Here is a 6,144-nt window from a genome sequence, read left to right as displayed (position 1 = left end):
TAACACAGAAATGATTAGCATTTGTTAATGGCGTTTCTCATGATCACATCATACATATTCAATGACTCATTTAAAAAAAAAAAACACCTAAAATCAATGGCATTTTAAATGCAAGCTATTTTCAATCATTTCAAATGTCAGCAGCAGAGCAGCCCATACTCAAAAAAAGATCACCTGCCTCTTTTGCTCTCTCTGTTCTCTCTCTTTCCTCCATTAACAGTGAATTGTCAAACTTAATGTTAATGGTTGATAACACGGCAGGTAGCCAAGTTACACACTGAAATAGTTTTTGTGTTTCGTGATATGTTTGGTTTAGTTTTTTTAAAGCTTGGTTACAAAACGAAAACATCAAGTCATGTTTGGAGAGACTGATCTGCTAGCTTGTTAAAAAGCCCATCTACAGTCTCAAAGCCTCCCTAGGGCAGCAAGCCGTTCAAACAATGGGGTGTGAATAAATGATGTGTGTAAGTGGGTCGTTACATTTTCAGCAAAAGGCTGCTGAATCACTGCTGAGTATGAACTTTAACACTCACAGGCCTTTGGTCAAAATTAAAATAACTTCACCAGAGGGCTTCAGCATAATGACAACACGAGTTAAAGCGTGACCACCATGGAAACGTGAGAGGGATTATTCTGAGGTCCCCCTGTTGGTGAAGCGGCTACTGATGCCATAGTCTGCTGCTTGATAGGTATGCAGGTGCACACATTCTCTAAACATAACACCATACATGCTATTACATATATGGTTTTAAGTTATGTTCTTGAGAAGACAAATGTGTGTGCTCACTGCTTTTCACTTGCTTTCTCATCAGGACCCAGACTATCCAATAAATGTTCAGTGAATCCAAGTATTCTTATATTTATCCATCCATGCATCTTCTCTCGCTTACCCAATTCAAGGTTGCAGTGGAGCCTTTCCCAGTGAGAAGTGGAGTACACACTGTACTGATGCAGACCGGTATTGTTATTTATTCCTTTCATATCTTAACTGTGAAATGTGTTAAGGGCCACTTGCAGAACATTATTTAACCTTTGCCAGGTTCTACAGGGCTTTGTAATGAGTTTCACATAAGCAGACACACACATACACACACTCGGCCGTGGAGCTGGAATGCAAGGAGCTTGTCTGACATCGGGAGCAAGTTAGTTCAGTGTCCTCCCCAAAAACACTACTAGTGTGGAGGGCTCAGGCATCAGAAGTTTATCAAAGCTTATACATAGCTGAATACATGTATATCACTTATGAGTGAGTTATTTTTAGTAACATAAAATGTTGACAGTCTGAGTCAACCATGGTTAAAAAAAATATTGTGGTCACTGCGAAGAAAAATACTGTTACTACTGAAAATAGGGTTCGTAAGGTACTATATTAACTTCGTAAGGTAGGGTCAAGTTTTTGACCTTCACAGAGAAAGTCTGGGTTCAAATTACAGTGAATTATGCTTAATAAGGCTTGCTAAAAATACAAATTTCAGGTAAAAAAGGAAAACGTGACTGCAGACAACTTTCTCCAACACATGTATCTCCCACAGAGAGGCTCGCCCGACTTGTCTGCTTTTCTCCGCAGCACAGTTTTGAAGCTGAATACAGACTGGGATGTTTTTTATTGCACATCTTCATATCTGACTGTGCACACACAAGCTCTAATGACAGATTTGCAGGTCTTGTACACGTCCACAAAAATTAAGAGACATTTACAAATTTGACTAGAGAGAGATTGGGAGACATCTGTGCACAGGTTTCCAAATAAAGGTGGTAGAGTAAAAGCCTCATTATTCATCAGTTATTTAGGGAGTAAAGTTTGTTAGCCTTGAGGGTAGGGATGTGCATGATTTTCTAATATTAGTCACTGAGCTACAAAAAAAGAAAAGGTTATCTTTTTTGGGGGGGGGTTATAATATGATGGATGGTCTTGGAAGAATGCCCATCCCTTCTCTGCAACCACGCTTATATGGTGGTGCAGTTGCTGCTGGTGTCAACATAGACTGTATTTAAAAAGTGGGCTTGGTTTCCGGGTCTGAAAAATGACACGTAAAAAGTGAAAGGGGGGTGGGGGGGTCGTTTTGTTACCAAAACAAGAAAGATTTCAGTAATCTCTGTGGGAAATACAAACCTTCAGTTGCTTGATCTATGAGCCCAGCGAATACTTTCCTAATGAGTTTTATGGTCTCAGTGGCTAGTTTATTAAACACAGCATGATGTTCATTCTAGAAATGATGCTCCCTGTTAAAACACAGCAATAAAGCAGCATTTGCCTTGGGGCAGGTCTACCTTGTGATTGGTAATTTCTTATCCCACGAGTGGGCCTGTTTTTGGCCACACCCAACTACGACTGGTTTCAAAATGCTAAGATGTTATCTATCACCTCAGCCCTTGGGATGAAACTTTACTAACCAATGGGTGAATTCTCAGTGGTTGCATACATCTCTTATGTACAGTCTGTGTGTGCAACTCATTTATGTTATTAAAACAAACTGCACAATCCACCCCATTTTTTAAAGATTGTTCCTTCTTTTCCCAAAATTCATGAAACTATCTTCTGTTGAATTACATGCATAATCTAACCAAAAGACAAACAAGCCACAGTAGAAGGTCTGTGGCAGAAGTAAATAAAACTGAAAGCTTGAGAGTGGGATTGTAAATTGAGACACCATACCAGCAAACTTCAGGTAAGGTGTATCCAAACATAGGCTACTATAATTACTGATCTGGAGATTGCAGGGCCCTGCTGGGAAAGAGAACAAGATGGGAATAAGGGAAAATGATTTCAGATACATTACTTGCTAAAAGATGGGGAAAGGAATTTTAATTGGTCTGAAGAAAAAAGATTAATGCGCTGCAGTTTTCATTTATTGATTTTTATACTGAAGGACGCGAGGACGAGTCATGTAACCAGAAGGCTCATTTGTATTTTTGCTCCCGATTCCTCTTACTCATGCTCGAGTCCAAACTTTGCAGTCAGACATCTCCATGCGTAGCTTATTAAAATTCAACTCCCCCGAGCGTCGTGTAAACAGATGTTCAGCTATTGGATTTGTTCATTAACAACTGCCACGCCATCATTCTATAGCCCGATAGGAGCTTTCTGTTAATTCATGGGAGGGTTGGATCAAAATGTAGGCTGTCTGACTTGGCCATCTTAGTATTCAGTATCCTTCCCTGCAGTTCCTTATTGCAGTCAACTGCAGTTACAGTAGCCCCGTAGGAATAGAGAGAACAAGGCTGAGAAATAGAGAAAGAGGCCATGGCAAAAATGGGGCAAATTGCTCTAAGATTTTTTTGATCTTTCTGGATCATTTAGAACTTTAGAAGCCTTGTTGAGTTTACTAAACTAAAGTCTGCATCTTGTATCAAGTTCAGTCTAAATGCTGTCTTATGTTTGTCTAATTTTAGATCACTATGTTGAAGTTAACTTCAGTAGGTATTGCAGCAGGTAATAAGGTAAGGTTTGCATTGTCTGGATCTGTTTGGAAGGCAATTGCATTACCATTGCACCACCCAGCTGTATGCTTATACATACAGTATCTGCTTTGTGATATCACAGACTTTTAAACTAGTGTTTTTGCTGCTGCTGTCAGTTTTGTATGATCATTCTGTTTTTTGTGCATATCTGTGATGCCACACATTTTAGGTCATAAAAAAGTCTTGGCGTAGAAAACTCGACTACCAGAGTGAGACATGAAAATTCTGCTCCTGTAGTCATTTACCTTCCAAACAGGACAACATAACAGAATAATGCATTCATCAAACACCGCTTCACTTCACATCACGCCATTATTGAAACACATATTACAAAAGCACCTCCCCTGAAAATGATTGTTCATAATCACTTGCAGATTATAGCCGTTTATCAGAAACCACACACCACGATCATTAAGGCATCACCATCAGCAGCACAGTGGCATCATTAAATGCCGGCGCAACATCGGCATCCCTGTGATATGCTGACATATGCTAAAACAGCTGGGGGGCTCCTGGAAGAAATGCCACGGCCAGGAAAATGACTGCACATTTCGAGTTTCAGCACCCTCCGTACTGCCTTGCAAATGCTGGAAAGCTATCATATCAGGGCTGACAGTATAGCATCAACGCAACATTTGTCTTAATTAGCAGATGGAACACTAAAAGGGAGGAGAAACTCCACCAGCAGGAGGAAATATTCTTAGGTTTACAGATTTTCCAGAGAGAGAGAGAGAGAGAGACACCCATGCATAAATTGAGGACATAAATGTTCAGAGGAACGTCAATATGTTTGAAAAACAGATGTTACAGGGCCATTCTGCTGGTACTTTTATGCATGAAGGTAACTTTGATTCAGCATCTGATACATCACTGTGACAATTTTATAAATAGTCCAGTACTTAAGTCTGAACAGAAATGCAGCTTTACTGAGACATGAAAGGTGTGCTATATTTATGCCAGGACTTCTGCTTATAGTTACAGCTGATAACTTGCAGAAAAAAGTCGGGCCAGAAGATTCTGTTCAATCAGCCACTAAAACTAACATATTGATCTGCCATCAGTGCTTTTCCTCAACATAAAATTTTGGTGATGGACTGTCATAAAGAGGCAGGTGAACATTTCTGTTGTTGTTGTTGTCGTTGCACACACGAATCTTTGCGACTCTGTGACAGATGGATGGAATGACAAAGAGCAGCAGATGAGCGACAATCCTTTTATGCACAAGCCAGAGCCACTCTACTTAAATGCATCTCAAAATTAAACACTGCGAGGCTGGACTTCACAGTGAAAAACCCCCAGTTTACCAAATGTCTTTCCAAAATGTCGTAATGCGTGACATGCAGTTTAACATGACTTTAATATAGTTTCTAGCAATAAGATAACTACAAGTGGGGGACAAAAAAAGTGATCTAACAGAGATTACTTTCTATGAACATTTTTCAAGCCATAAACAGCTTCCTCCTTCCTCAGTAATTACAACCAAACAAAATTTTCCTGAGGCTTCATCTGCTGTGCCCACTTGTGTATCCCATATGGCTAGATATATATAATTTAGGACATCATGAATATACAATTCATGCCCTCCTCAGAGTGAGCAGGCATGAGAATCCGACGACGCTCATCACAGTCTGTTGTGCTCGGCAAATCTAGCATGGCATTGAGGTTTTAGTGGAGCAGCGACGCTGGTGTAATGCTTGTGACACCCAGCTGTTAATTCAGACTGACAACAGGCAGATATCTGGCCGACTAATGGCAGATGGGGCTTGAATCCTAGCTTTGCAGAGATAAACTATACCCCCAGAGGAAGGAAGGGGATGGAGAGGAACAGAGAGAGAGAGTGAGAGAGGAAGGGGGTCAAATGCTATTTCCACAACATTTCGGAGTTTATGTAAGGCGTGGAATACATTCTGCTTATACTTGAATCTTTTTCATAGCAGGATGAGAAACATTAATCAGCAGAGGAAACCAGCGTTGTGTTAAAAGTCAGATGAAATCTGATAAGTTCATTGTTACTGTATTCATGTCATCAAAGGAATGTCAAAGCATAAAGTTATATTTAAAATGGCTTTCCTCCACCAAGTGTTAAAAAAAAGCACTAAAAATAGTTGGAGAGAAGAAAGTCTTTCTTCTGACTCAATTTAAACTGTAAAGGAAATTAATTATAGCCACAGACCAAAGTTAATAGATTGTCTAGTGTTGCTTAAATTGAGCTGTTTTATTGCTTACACTGTGAATCTTCGGCCCTCACAAATAAGCAGCTTAACGCTGGTTTTATCTCTGTGGTGAACATGAGGGATGTTAGTTTGTTACACTCTTGTGGAGTAGCCCTTATGCTCCTGCTCCCTCCCAGTTACTTTCATTTTATCCACAGGATCATGTGTGCCCTCTAATGGCTACAACAGGTAACAAACTTCACAATTACTTGTAATAAATGCAGCACAATTCATTTATTGTCTGGGAAAGGCCTATAAATATGGTGGGGTGTCTAAAGGTGGACATTTGGTTGCTAAATAAAGCGAGGAAGCTGCCATCACTGCAAATACAAAAACTCTCGGTGGGTTGTCATAGCTTTTATCACTCAGTGACAAAAGGCAAGAAATGACACATATTAGTCATAGCACACACTGAGAGAGCCAACCAATAAGAGCTGTCCTCTTGGTCTCCAACCCAAAAAAAAAAACA

This window comes from Oreochromis niloticus, linkage group LG12 (assembly GCF_001858045.2).
Source record: "Oreochromis niloticus isolate F11D_XX linkage group LG12, O_niloticus_UMD_NMBU, whole genome shotgun sequence".
Lineage (NCBI taxonomy): Eukaryota > Metazoa > Chordata > Actinopteri > Cichliformes > Cichlidae > Oreochromis > Oreochromis niloticus.
Note: the sequence above shows the minus strand (reverse complement) of the source record.